The sequence below is a fragment of the Heptranchias perlo genome, chromosome 10 (genome assembly GCF_035084215.1).
Source record: "Heptranchias perlo isolate sHepPer1 chromosome 10, sHepPer1.hap1, whole genome shotgun sequence".
NCBI classification, from domain to species: domain Eukaryota; kingdom Metazoa; phylum Chordata; class Chondrichthyes; order Hexanchiformes; family Hexanchidae; genus Heptranchias; species Heptranchias perlo.
Window position 1 is genome coordinate 53,814,317 of NC_090334.1, and position 15,114 is coordinate 53,829,430.

At 40.3% G+C, this 15,114-nt stretch overlaps 1 protein-coding gene across 1 annotated transcript in view; it reads left to right on the forward strand.

Moving 5' to 3' along the window:
• The window catches only part of yy1a (YY1 transcription factor a), a 31,172-nt gene that overhangs the window by 1,996 nt on the left and 14,062 nt on the right, over nt 1-15,114 (forward strand). The window lies entirely within an intron of this gene.

Consider the following 15,114-nt stretch of genomic DNA (forward strand, 5'->3'; position numbering starts at 1 on the left):
GGGTTAGATGAAGAGGGGTGGGAGGAGGCTCGTGTGGAGCATAAATGCCGGCATAGACCTGTTGGGCCGAATGGCCTGTTTCTGTGCTATAGACTTGATGTAGCTCGATTGTTTTTTTTTGAAAGATTAATAAGTGTGAAGATGTATTTTTGGAGAACTGGCGATGCTTGATCCAAAATGCGTTTGTATCTTCTAGTTTTACATGTCAGTTAACATTGGCAGCAAGTATAATCTTAGTTTTTCCCCTTATTTACTTTTATAATTACATCTGTATATAAATTTGTGGATAGAACGGTTGGAGAGCAAACATTAATTCAAAAATCCAGCCCAATCTTCAAGCATATATTGTACAAAATTATAAGTTCTAGGTTTTGCTGGCTGTCTATCTTTAGATTGTTGTGCTGATTGTTAAATAGGTAACTGAAAAATTACAGTATCAGGAACTCGAGAGAAGGTTGTGATTCTGTACGTTGCAGTTTTATGCTTGAATCAGCTTTACATTTGTCTAATATAGCAAAAGCTTCAGAAGATGTTAGTAATTTGTGAAAATAAAGTTGTTCCTGTTACGATCATTTACCTTGTTCATACCAGCAAGTTTATATTCATAACACTGACAGTGTGTTAAATTAGCCAGATGTTCAGACTTATACAAAACCTGCTCCATTTAGTGTGAAGTTTGATATTCATATCCATAGTATGTTCATCCTGTTAGGTGCAAGCTCTTCAGATGCTTAGACTAGGAGTTCTGCCAGCATAAACTTGGCAGACAGTCTCCTCTCCTATTTATTAGCAAGTCTCTTTCTCTTCCCCTCCCCTCTTTCCCCAGACAACTCTGTTACAACTGAATGGAAATTAAAAGGAAAATGCAATACAAAGCTCTGTTGTCTTTTTTTTTAAATACGACTGAGGAGCAAATGGGGCTGTAACAATAAAGAAAAAATGAGGAGAGGCAATACAAATTAAATGGAACAATTTTAAAGGGGGTGCAGGAACAGAAATTACTGGTTAGGCCTCAGCTAAAGTATTGTCTTCGATTCTGGGTACCACACTTCAGAAAGGATGCCAAGGCTTCGGAGAGGGTGCAAAGGAGATTTACCAGAATGGTACCAGGGATGAGGGACTTCAGTTATGTGGAGAGACTAGAGAAACTGGGATTGTTTATCTTCGAGCAGAGAAGGTTAAGATGAGATTTAATATAGGTGTTGAAAGTTGAGGGGTTTTGACAGTGGCAACAATTTCTCCATATCTGCTCTGTCAGGAGGGTCAGTAACCAGAGGACACTGATTTAAGATAATTGGCAAAAAATCCAGGAGGGAAATTAGAATTTTTTTACGCAGTGAGTTGTTACGATCTGGAATGCATTGCCTGAAAGGGTGGTGGAAGCAGATTCAGTGTGGTAACTTTCAAAAGGGAATTGGATATACACTTGAAAAGGAGAAATTTGCAGGGCTATGGGGAAACAGCAGGGGAGTAGGGCTACTTGCATAGCTCTTTCAAAGAGCAGGCACGTTGAAGCGAATGGCCTCCTTGTGTGCTGTATGATTCTATGTAGCTGGTTTAAACCAATATGTAGTAAGAACAAAGTGATTACTTGTTCTTGCATCTTTTATCTAAATCAGAATAACTAGCAATAATTATGATTAGTAAACATTACAGAGCAGATTTTATTCTCATTATTTGACCCTCATAACAAAAATTAATTCAAATGACATTTTTCCTTACTCTCTGGAAAGTAGTAATCGTATTTCTATTTGTAGTGGGTTAAGTCATGGGGTGACATTTTTTTCTTCTTTTGCATGAATTGGAAGATTCCCTGGCTAATCTATTCGGATTATAAATTGGCCAGAGCTCCCTCTATGTTGCTTATGCTTGTATTTCATCCTCATTGGCCCAGTTTGAAAATGTGAGTTTTCTAAAGCTTTTGTTGGGTGGGAAAAAGATAAATTTTTCTGTCTGCATTCTTATCAGTTCTTTTGCCCATCTAGCTGTGTACCTCCACAGTTGAAAGTAGTACGCAGAGCTACGTAGCTCGTTGCAAAGAGGTGCCAAGGATCATCTGGGTGTGGCTTTCTTTTTCAATTCCTGAACACCACGGTGCTGCACACCACTGGTTTGATATTTCCTATACTGGCGGTTCTGTCCTGACCATGTCTGCCAATTCTGCCTGGAATCATAACCATTTTGTGTAATGGGCTTGTGTACATTAGGAATTGGGTTAAGACTGCAAATTCATTTCACTTGGGATATTAGTGAAGAAACTTCCAGTCCAGTTCTCAGAAGAGCAGTATAATAACATATTGTGTAACCCATTCCCTCTGGATAATTGCAATTTGTAAAATTGTTAATGACTCCAGAAGACTATATATACTGAAAATTGTGTATGTCTGTCTGAAAATAGAAATCCAAATAATTGACAGTTTTTGCAAAGCGTATAATTCAAAATTCAAGGTAGAGTAATTAGACCATTTAGTATTTACAATGCTGCAGAAAGAATATCTAGTTCTGGGCCATACAGACCAGAGGCGTCTGGTTGGATCATTGGTCTGTGTTGCGTTATCTTATCTCAGCAACTAGTTGAGCTGCTCCAATTGACCTTGCTGCTTCTAGGCTGGAGAGGGGGAGGGGGGGATTCACTCCCCTTTCTCTTCCCCATCTGTCTCCATGATTGAATGGGCTGCCAGTGCCACCAACTTTGTCAGTACTATGTCCTTATCTGTAGTTGTTCTATCTTCTCCCCTTGTGGCTTTTCATTCACACCATCACATTGTTTTGAGGCAAAGTACTAATTTCAGTATCTCAATCTCATTCTTTCAATCTGAGATTTCCTTTTTCATGTCCAATTAGCCCTACCTGCTAACTTCTTTTACTCTGTGTCTATATACACTCCTTTACTAATTTAATGTTTTCTGCAGTTTTTCCATTACACATTTGGAATTGTTTTTGCTTTACTTTTTTATTTTCTGCAATCTGCTTGATTTTCTTCTGTTATTAGCCTTAAATTTGTGATATGGTTTTTAAGTGGCATTCTAATTTATCTACTTATCCAAGGGACTCCAGTTTCTGCTGCACCATTACTACTTGTGGGCGTATGTATAGTCTACTTTAATCTTCCATTTGAAAGTTTCCTATTGTTTGTCAACGTCTTATCTGTCAGTTTTTCTTTTCAGTTCATCTGGGCAAGTCCCCTCTTTATCTTCTTGAAATTTGCTTTTTTTCCTTCGCTGTTTCAGTTTTTATATTGAGCCAAATTACTTTATCATCACAACTTCCTGACTATTTCCCCTAGCTGTACCTACTTGCCCCACTTTATTTTTTAGAATTAAATCCTTCCTTATATGACTGAGAACATACTGCTTTAGAAAGCAGTAATAGACATGCTGTGGAGACCCATCCCCATGCCTATTAGTGACTATGTTGTCTGTTTTTCTCTAATTTGATTAGATGGTGCTGTTTTTTCTATTTCTTTTCCTAATTACTCCAAAAAAAAACCCTTCATAATTTTGAACACCTCTATTGAAACTCCCCTTAACCTTCTCTGTACTAAGGAGTGCAGTCCCAGCTTCTCTAGTCTCTCCTCATAACTCAAGTCCCTCATCCATGGTACCATTCTAGTAAATCTCTGCACCCTCTCCAAGGCCTTGACATCCTTCCTAAAGTGTGATGCCCAGAAGTGGACACAACACTCCAGCTGAGTCCGAACCAATGATTTATAAAGGTTTAGCATAACTTGCTTATGTGCTCTATACCTCTAGGAAGCCAGGGATCATGTATGCTTTTTTAATTGCCACATCAACGTCCTGCTACTGCCAAAGATTTGCATATGTGAGCCCCCAGGTCTCTGTTCCTGCACCCCCCTTTAATATTTACCATTTAGTTTATACTGCTTTTCCTTCCTTCCAAAATGCATCACTTCACACTTCTCTGCATTAAATTTAATCTGCCATGTGTCTGCCCATTTCACCAGTCTGCCTATGTCCTTCTGAAGTCTGTTACTATCCTCTTCACTGCTTACATTTCCAAGTTTTGTGTCAGCTGCAAACTTTGAAATTAATATTGTATTCCCAAGTCCAGATCATAAATATACATCAAGAGCAGCTATGGTCCTAATACCAACCCTGGGGACACCATTGTATACATCCCTCCAGTCTGTTAAACACCCGTTCACCACTATACTCTGATTTCTGTCTCTTAGACAATTTCCTATCCACACTGCCACTGCCCCTTTAATCCTGTGGGCTTCAATTTTGCTAACAACTCTATTTGTGGCACTTTTATCAAACACCTTTTGAAAGTCCGTATACACATCAACTGCACTACCTTCATCAACCGTCTCTAGTTATTTGATCGAAGAACTCAAATCAAATTTGTTAGACATAATTTGCCTTTAACAAATCTGTGTTGGCTGTCATTTATTACTGGTATCTTTCTAAGTGACAATTAATTTTGTCCTGGATTATGGTCTCTAGAAGTTTCCCTGCCACCAACATTTGGCTGACTGACCTATAATTTGCGGGGGTATCCCACTCCACTGTTTTGATCAGGGTGTAACATTTGCGACCCTCCAGTACTGTGCCACCACTTCTATATTCAAGGAGGATCGAATGATTGTGACCAGAGCTTCTGCTATTTCCACCCTTCCATCAGTAACCTAGGATTCATCCCATCTGAACCAGGTGACCTCCTCATTATCTATTTTTATCCTGTACAATTTCTCTACCTCCCCTCCTTCTTCACTGTGAAGTTGGAAGCATCCTCTTGTGAAGACAGATGCAAAGTACTCATTTAGTACCTCGGCCATGACCTTTTTGGTCCAAAATCGACCCCACCCTTCGTTTGACTGTCCTTTTGCTCTTTATATACATACGTGTTCCCTTTTATGTTAACTACTAATCTTTTCTGATACGCTGTCTTTGCCCCTCATTTCCTTTTTCAGTTCTCCTCTGCACTTTCTGTATTCTTGCACTCTTGATTCTTGATTCTCTACTGTATTATGAACCTGACATTTATCATGAGCCTCCTTTTCCTGTTTCATTTTAATCTCAATTTCTTTAGTCGTCCAGGGAGCTCCAGCTTTGGATGCCCTTCCTTTCCCCCTCATAGGAATGTGTGTAGTCTGTACCTGAACTGTCGTCTCCTTGAAGGCCTCCCATTGCTCATTTACTGTTTTACCTGCCAATCTTTGTTCCCAATCGACCTGGGCCAGATCCCTTTTCAACTAACTGAAGTTAGCCCTCTTCCAGTTGAGTATCTTCACCATTGATTTTTCCTTGTCCTTTTTCATAACTACTCTAAACTTGATGATATTGTGATCACTTTTCCAAATGCTCGCCCACTGAAACATGCTGCACTTGCCCAGTACATTCCCCAGAACTAGATCCAGCTCTGCTTTCTTCCTCGTTGGGTTGGAAACATACTGATCAAGAAAGTTCTCCTGTACACATTTTGGGATTTTCTTCCCCCTCCTTGCCATTTACAATGTGTTTCCCCCCCCGGTCTATATTCGGATAATTGAAGTTCTCCATTATCACTGCTCTGTTGTTTTTACATTTCAGAAATTTGCTTGCAGATTTGCTCATCCATCTCTGCCCCCGCTATTTGGTGGTCGATGGTATGTTCCCAGCAGCGTAACAGCCCCTCTTCTCCATAACTCTAACCAAATAGATTCTGTTTTTGAACCCTCAAGCACATCATCCCTTTCCAGAGCTGTAACAGTATATTTGTTCAATACTGCCAAACCCATCCTGTTTTTTCCTTCCCTATTTCTCCTGAATACACTATAGCCAGGAATGTTAAGTTTCCATTCCTGCCCTTGTTTGAGCAGTTCTCCGTTATTGCCGCTCTATCAACGCCATGTGGCAACTTGTGTTTGAAGTTTACCAACTTTATTTGTCATGCTCTGTGCACTTACGCACATGCACTCCAAACCCACCTTAGTCTGCTTTGCTTCTTTCCCCTGTCTGATCCCTTTCTGGGCTACTCTTTATTCTAGTAGTTTTCATTTAAGATTTTCAGTTGTTTTTAAATAAATGTCACGGCTTATTTCAGCCGCTTTTTTGTTTGCACTAAATCCAGGTTTTATGGACCTTGTTTCCCTTGCATTAAAGGGTAAAATTAGATTAAACTTTTGAGGCAAAACAAAACCTCAGCTTTGCTTCATTCTTGATTGAGAAGTTTCAGTATTGTTTGATGCAATGTTTGGGTCCCTCTATCACTGTTGAAATAAGTAAAATAACACTCTTATTTTAGAGAAAGTGTTGTCATTTCAAATTTAACACACATTGGTGCACCAGGCAAATATGTTGCTGAATTCTTTGTTTTTTCCTTCCTTACGTTTGGTGTTTTGAGTTTTATTGAAATAAATACTAGCTTCAATATTTCATGTACAGGGTGTTTTTTTTAAAAAGAAATCAGTTTAAATGTAAACTGTATCCTTGTGCTCAGTACGCCTAGTGACGACACAGCATCTCCTCTAACTATTCTGTTAATTTCAAGATGGAAGAGCAATATAATAAAAAGGAGTGGGGCGGGGGAAATAAATTTTAAAATATTTTTGTATTCTCACAACCAGGAATAAGTAAGTTTTTTTCGTGGGTATAGGAAGTTTCATTAATGTGGTCTGACAGGAAGTGCAAGTGTGCTTTCAGCTGAAAAAAATCGCTAAATTGGGCAAGTTTCATCACAACATCACCTGTCTCAAAATGTATTGTTGCGCACAGTGTAGGGCTCCAGTAGACAATTTTAATAAGTGTTGCAAGAAAGATTGAGTATATGGAACTGTTAATGGCATAATTTCATTTCAAATTTTTGAAGCCCAACATCAAACTAAATATATTAAATGAAATATTACCACTAACCCTAATACTTGCTACAGGTATTGTGTACAAAATAACTGTTTAAGAAATTGGGATGCAACAAAAAAGTATGAGGTTACAAGATATTTTGTATTCCAAATGTGGGTACTTTTAAAACTCTCAATGTGGCTCTGGGAGTCACGTAAGTAACCATTTGTCACCCAAAAAAAAAACCAAAATAAGGGAGCTGGATTATATCCTGGAGTGTACACTTCTGACAGTATGTGAACTTTTCTGACGGGAATTTGTGCAGCTGGTATAGCAAAGAGCTCAACTCTTGCTTTTTAGATACTGCTTTTGTGGGTTAACAAGTTCTGAAGTATATTTAGCTTGGTAATGAATTTAAAGGAACTGCTTTGAATAAGAACTAATTAATTTTTCACAGTTTATAATTCATACTTGCATATAACACACTTTTCCCTAATGTGATTTTTCTTTATAACATGCACCTCCGGTTTGGACCCATGTTCAATGCATTATGGCATACACTGCATGCAGAGAATCATGGTACATTCAAGTTTGTATTAGCCTTTTTGTTTATGTTGCCTGGCCTTTTCATATTTTTTTTAAAAAGTTTAAAATGTCACTGTTTTGTGAATTAAATAGGTACATATAATTTGAGCTTTAGTGCAATTAAAATTGTCTAATAAATTCTTTTGATAAATTACATTATTAAAATAACTTGTGTTACATTAAGTTGGTTGATGGGATATATGAAATATACATAGTCATAGTGAATTAAGACTGATTTCGCTAATTTCCTTGAGGGAGATGTTCAAGTGTTGCTTTGTATGATTTATATCAAAGTAATTAAAGCACAATATTGTTACGTTTTATCAGATTTTCTCAGACTAGAAAGATCTGGGTTTCCAATCAATTTCCAGATCTCCCAAAGCTGTATTGTTGGATATAATTTGCCAGGAGTTGCTGTACTTTGCTTTTAAATATCTCCCTTCCATTATAATATTCAGACCAGGAAACGGGACGTAGAAAAGCAGTTAGTGACGTAGTTAGCGACTCAGGCAAAAGAAGCAAAGGTTAAATAGTGTTCAGCACAGGAATTTGACGGGGTTATATGGTATATCCTTCAATGCAAGGAGTATTACAAACAAAGCAGATGAGCTAAGGGCACAGATAGACACATGGCAGCATGATATCATAGCTATAATGGAAACCTGGCTTAAAGAGGGGGATAATTGGCAGCTCACTATCCCTGGATATAGAGTTTTCAGGCAGGATAGAGTGGGTGATTTTAAAACAAAAGGAGGGAAGGGGTAGCATTATTGGTTAAAGAATCAATTACAGTTGTGAGAAGGGATGATATGCTAAATGGATCATCAATCGAGGCCATATGGGTTGAGCTAAGAAATAAAAAAGGGGCAGTCACACTACTAGGAGTGTACTATAGACCCCCGAATAGCGAAAGGGAAATAGAAGAACAAATATGTAGGCAAATTTCTGAGTGCAGAAATAAGAGGGCAATAATCATAGGGGACTTCAACTACCCTAATATTAACTAGGAGTCAAACAGCGTGAGGGGCACAGAGGGTGCAAAATTCTTGATCAATGTCCAGGAGAACTTTTTTAGCCACTACGTGACAAGCCCAACAAGAGGGGATGCAATTCTAGATTTAGTCCTAGGAAATGAAGATGGGCAAGTGGGTGAAGTGACAGTGGATGACCATATTGGGGATAGTGACCACAGTTCAGTTAGTTTTAGCATTATTATGGAAAAGGACAGAGTTGAATCAGTAGTAAACATTTTAAATTGGGGGAAAGCAAATTTTACAGAACTAAGAGGTGATTTGGCAGAAGTGGACTGGACACAACTGCTTGAGGAGAAATCAGTGGCCAGTGGGAGGCACTAAAAAGTGCAATTCTACAGGTACAATGCAGACACGTCTCCTCAAAGAAAAAGGGTGGCACTGCCAAATTTGGAGCCCCCTGGTTGTCTAGAAGTATACAGGGCAAGATAAAGCAGAAAAAGAAAGCTTATGACTGTCACAGAAAGCTTATGACTGTCACAGAAAGCTAAATACTGCAGAAAGCCTAGAGGAGTATAGAAAGTACAGGGATGATGTAAAAAAGGAAATAAGGAAAGCAAAGAGAGGACATGAAAAAATATTAGCTAGTAAGATTAAAGAAAACCCAAAGATGTTTTATCAATACATTAAGAACAAGAAGATAGCTAAGGAAAAGGTGGGACCTATCTGGGATGATAAGGGTAACTTGTGTGTAGAAGCAGAGGATGTGGGTAGGGTTTTAAATGAATATTTTGTCTTGTATTCACAAAGGAAAGGGATGATCCGGACGTAGTAGTTAAAGAGGAGAGGTGTGAAATATTGGATAAGGTAAACATAACAAGAGAGAAAGTACTAGAGAGACTGGAATCCTTGAAAGTTATTAAGTCACCAGGGCCGGATGGATTGTTTCCTAGGCTATTGAAGGAAGCCAGGGAGGAAATAGCGGATGCTCTGAGGATCATTTTCCAATCCTCACTAGATACAGGGGAGGTACTGGAAGACTGCAAACGTAGTACCATTGTTTAAAAAGGGTATGAGGGAAAGGCCGAACAATTATAGGCCGGTCAGTCTTACCTCAGTGGTGGGCAATCTATTAGAATCAGTACTGAGAGATAGGATAAACTGTCACTTGGAAAGGCATGGTTTAATCAGGGATAGTCAGCTTGGATTTGTTCAGGGAAGGCCATGCCGTACAAATCTGATTGAATTATTTGAGGAAATGACAAGGAGGATTGATGAGAGTAGTGCAGTGGATGTTGTCTACATGGATTTTAGTAAGGCATTTGACAAGGTCCCACATGGCAGACTGGTCAGAAAGGTAAAAGCCCACGGGATACAGAGAAATGTGGCAAATTGGATCCAAAATTGGCTCAGTAACAGGAAACAAAGGGTAAAAGTCGATGGCTGTCTTTGCGAATGGAAATCCGTTTCCAGTGGTATGCCACAGGGCTCAGTGTTGGGTCCCTTGCTGTTTGTAGTATATATTAATGATTTGGACTTGAATGTAGGGGGCATGATTGGCAAATTTGCAGATGACACAAAAATTGGCCGTGTAGTTGATAGTGAAGAGGATAGCTGTAGACTCCAAGAAGATATCAATGGGTTGGTGGAGTGGGCGGAAAAGTGGCAAATGGAGTTCAACCCGGAGAAGTGTACGGTGATGCACTTAGGGAGGGCAAACAGTAAAAGGGAATACACAGTAAATGGGAATATATTGAGAGGGGTAGAGGAAGTGAAAGACCTTGGAGTGCATGTGCACAGGTCCCTGAAGGTGGCAGTATAGGTAGATAAGGTTGTGACGAAGGCATACGGAATCTCTCTACTATTAGCCAAGGTATGGAATGCAAAAGCAGGGATGTAATGATGGAACTGTATAAAACGCTGGTAAGGCCACAGCTGGAGTATTGTGCGCAGTTCTGGTTGTCACATTACAGGAAGGATGTAATTGCTCTGGAGAGAGTCCAGAGAAGATTTACAAGAATGTTGCCAGGGCTTGAAAATTGCAGCTATGAGGAGAGATTGGATAGGCTGGGGTTGTTTTCCTTGGAGCAGAGGAGGCTGAGGGGAGACTTGATTGAGGTGTACAAAATTATGAGGGGCCTAGATAGAGTAGACAGGAAATACCTGTTTCCCCGAGCGGAGAATTCAGGAACTAGAGGCCATAGATTTATGCTGATTGGCGGAAGGATTAGAGGGGACATGAGGAAAAACTTTTTTACCCGGAGAGTGGTGGGTTTATGGAATTCGCTGCCCGAATTGGTGGTAGAGGCAAGGACCCTCAACTCTTTATTTAAAAAAAAGTAGCTGGACCCGCACCTTAAGTGCTGTAAGCTGCAGGGCTAAGGACCAGGCGCTGGAAAGTGGGATTAGAATGGGCACCTGGTTCTTTGAGCCGGCATGGACACAATGGGCCGAATGGCCCCCTTCTGTGCTGTATCTTTTCTATGGTTCTAATATCACAACACAACAGCGTGTTATATGAAGTGTATGATATCCTGGGTACAGTAATCAACAGTGAGTTGAGAGAGGAGGAGAAAGATTGTGATTAGTGGCTGTGCCTTTTTGAAATATATATTGTTTTGATATTTTGAAATAAGAGTGCAGAATTGGCAGAAATTCCCAACTTGTTAACTTGACATGGGATAGGAGGAAGATGGGTTTTCAGTCAGTTTTGTTTGATGAAACAATTGAGCACAGAGTTTTAGCTCATGCTACTGGATGTTTTTTTTTCTCCGTAGAATGCAAAGAAATGGAAAAATATGAGCACCTCCCTTTAGCTCAGTTGGTACCAAACTGTTTAGCTTCATTAGTAGGGAAAATATCCAGGTAAAATAACCTCTGCGATACGTGTGTATATATATATATGCCTTCCCACCCCCAAAAAAAACTTTACAGCAATGCTCACAACTGCCATAGCAACAGTAGTTGAATTACAGCAAAGTCATTTAGATCTCTGCAGTTAGGACTCTATTTGGCCACAGCATCGCAAGAACGGTGAGCATCTATAATACTCAATTTTTAGTTGCAGTCTTCATGCTGACTACCACTATTACTTATTTCATTGTCGCCTTCAAGTCCACTAATGCAGATTCAGGGTTGATTAGAAGCAACCAGTTATAAAAATGACCACATTACAGCTAGTGATTTTAAACACAAAAACCTTGTGAAAATTATAAGAAACCTTACCCTAACCCTAACTCGGTCAACTGTCCATACCACATCCCAGATATGAAGGGTTTTGATAGAGTAAATAAAGAGAAACTGTTTCCACTGGCAGAAGGGTCGGTAACCAGAGGACACAGATTTAAGGTAATTGGCAAAAGAGCTAGAGGTGAGATGAAATGTTTTTTTTATATGCAGCGAGTCATGATCTGGAATGCACTACCTGAAAGGGTAGTGAAAGCAGACTCAATAGTACCTTTTCAAAAGGGAATTGGATAAATACTTAAGGGTGAAAATTGCAGTGCTATGGGACAAGCACAGGGGAGGGGGACTAATTGGATAGCTGTTTCAAAGAGCTGGCACAGGCATGATGTGCCAAATGGCCTCCCGTGTTGTAAGATTCTATGATAAAATCCTGCAGTCCTCCTACCACACCTTTTGCTGATGCCTTAATTGTTTATCAAGTGCACATCTGTACAAGGAAAGATTCCATACCTCCTGGTACGAGCCAAAGCACTTGAATGCATGGGCCAAAAAATTTGTATGGCCTGATCCTTGTGTATCATACCCACTGGGTGTGTGTTTTTCTCCCTACCACAGAGTTAGTCATCTGCATGCCTTCAATCAGGTCATCCCTTTATCAGGGAGAACTGCTTCCAATGGATTCTAAAACTGAATTGCATTACTGCTATGCAATAACTGTATTCTTGATGTGCTGAATAAAACTGCCATGGTATTTCCTGTTGATGTCATTTATGACTTCATCTCTAGTTTTCTGACCAATTTGCAAACCAGCCCTTTTCGAAATATCTTGCAGTGAAGCTTTAGTGACCGGATAGAAAACAAAATCTAGAAGGCTTTATTTTTTTTAATGGTTTTTGAAGGCCACCTGGAATGCTACACCAATATCATTGGCTATCCCACCTTGAAATTAAAGCAGTGCTAATCCCAATTTTGACCTCTACTATAGGGAATGAAAGTTTCAGTTAGAAAATTGAGTGTCTGAATGTGTGCTGCAATTGGCCACACTCGGCAGAGGATGAGGGGTATCTCTTCAGAATGTGGTCACCCAAGAAGTAGTGCTACACAATTAAGGACACAGATAATGTCGAGGGAAACCGTGAGTTATTGGAACTGTCCAATAAATTTTTGCACAGCAGGTTGTTGCAAAATGGAATGCTTTGCTGCAGGAAGTGGCCGAGGGAGAGACCATTACATGCTCTATGGGAAAATTGGACAAATATTTGAAGTGGAGGAAAATGCAAAGCTATGGTGAGAGAGCAGGGCAGTGGGATTAGTTTTGGATTCCTCTAGCAAAGGGCTAGCACAGGCATGACTGCGGAATACCCACTGGTGCTGTAAACTTCTTTGGTTCTACCCCAAGTATGAGTAGTCGGCAAGTAGCTTGAAAGAAAGTGCTAACTGATAGACCTTTTCTCATTTATGTTTCCCAATATTTATTCTAAATTTATGCACTCGAAGGCTGCCTACAGTTATGTGTGAACTGTTTTGAGATTATATTCCATTCTTTTCATTTGTGTAGTCATGTTGCAGGACCATTGTGTCAACATTCGGTATTTGCTGTTGGATGAAATTGTATGCAAAACTGGGACTCTGGTTTCGGAAACAAGTAAGAACATTGAATTATGGTAGATAGCTCCAATAGTGGAGCTTTAACCAGCACAGGTACCATGGAACCGAATGGCTTCCTGTATCAATATTTCTGTAATTCTGAATCAAGAGGAAGGGGGAATATTTATTTTCTATCCCTAGTTGCCCTGAGAAGGTGGTGGTGGGTCTTCTTCTACTGCAATGGATTTAGTTGGAGAATTCTAGGATTTTTACCCAGCAACAATGAGGGAACGATAGTGTAATTCCAAGTCAGAATGGTGTGTAATGGAGGGGAACTTGGAGGTGATGGTTTTCCCATGATCTTGCTCCCCTTGTCCTTTTTGGTGGTACAGTTTACGGCACTGGGAGGTGCTGTCAAAACAAGCTCACTGAGTTGCTGCACTAGATAGTACCTGCTGAAGCCAAAGTGTGCCAATAATAGAGGCGGTAGAAATTGAGTCCAGTTACAGGAGAGAAGATCAAGCAGACTGCTGTGCACTGAATAGTGTTGTGCTTCTTGAGTATTGTTGCAGCTGCACCCATCCAGCCTAGTCTTCAATCACACTGCCAACTTGAACTTTGTTGATGATGGAGTCAGGCGGTGAGTTATTCTGCAGAGTAGCCATCTCCTGTCCTGCTCTTGTAGTCACGTTGTTGATCACATAGAATGTACAGCACAGAAACAAGCCATTCGACCCAACAGGTCCATGCTGGTGTTTATGCTCCATTCGAGCCTCTTCCTTCCCTACTTCATATAACCCTATCAGCATATCCTTCTATTCCTTTCTCCCTCATGTGTTTATCTAGCATCCCGTTAAATGCATCTATGCTAGTTGCCTCAACTACTCCTTGTGGTAGCGAGTTCCACATTCTAACCACTCTCTAGCTAAAGAAGTTTCTCTTAAATTCCCTATTGGATTTATTAGTGACTAGCTTATATTTATGGACCATAGTTCTGGTCTCCCCCACAAGTGGAAATATCTTCTCTATCTCTACCCTATCAAACCCTTTGATAATCTATCAGGCCACCCCTCAGTTTTCTCTTTTTTTTTCTAGAGGAAAAAAGCCCCAGACCACGGCTGGTCCAATTATCCTTCTAATCAGTGGTTACCCCAGGCTGTTGATGGTGGAGAGTTGGTGATGCTATTGCCATTGAAGGGGAGGGGGAGGCAGTAGGCCTTTTCTTTGTGCAAATACTCCATTGGCTGGCACTTGAGTAGTGCAAATGTTGGCCCAAGCCTGAATATTGTCAGGTTCTGCTGTAGTCAGGCCTGAGCTGCTTCATTATTGGAGGAGTTGTGAATAGAGCTCAACACTGTAGAATTGTCAGCAAACAGGCCCACTGCTGCCCTTGTGATGGAGGGAAAGCCATTAATAAAGGTGGTTGGGCCTAGGGCACTGCCGTGGGATTCCTGTCGTGATGTCCTGAGGCTATGATAATTGGCCTCCAACACCATGACCATCTTCCTTTTGGGACAGGTATGATTCCAGCCACTGGAAGGTTTTCCTCTTAACCTCTATTGACCTCCATTTTTCCAGGGCTCCTTGGTGCTATACTCAGTCAAATTCTGCCTTGAGTTACACTCGCCTCTCCTTTGGCATTCAGCTCTTGCGACCATGCCTGAAACAAGGCTGTGATCGGCTGCAGCTGAGCGGTATGTTGTGCACATGTTTACCAATACCTCTTTCTATATGCATTGCCCCACATTAAAATCCATTTGCCATATCTCAGCCAATTTACATAGTGGCTTAAGTTTTTCACCCCCTGTGTTTGGGGTGCATCTTTGGAGTGGGTGGAGCATCTGTTCTGTCCTAATCATTCATATTGTAAAGAACTTGGGTCCTAGAGCAAATCTCTTTGGAACTCCATTGTTTGTGTTTTCCCAGACAGAACATTTGTCCACCAAGTCAATTCTCAATTCATCTTGAGAATTTATCAACTATGCCTTGAACTTCCTTACTAGCCT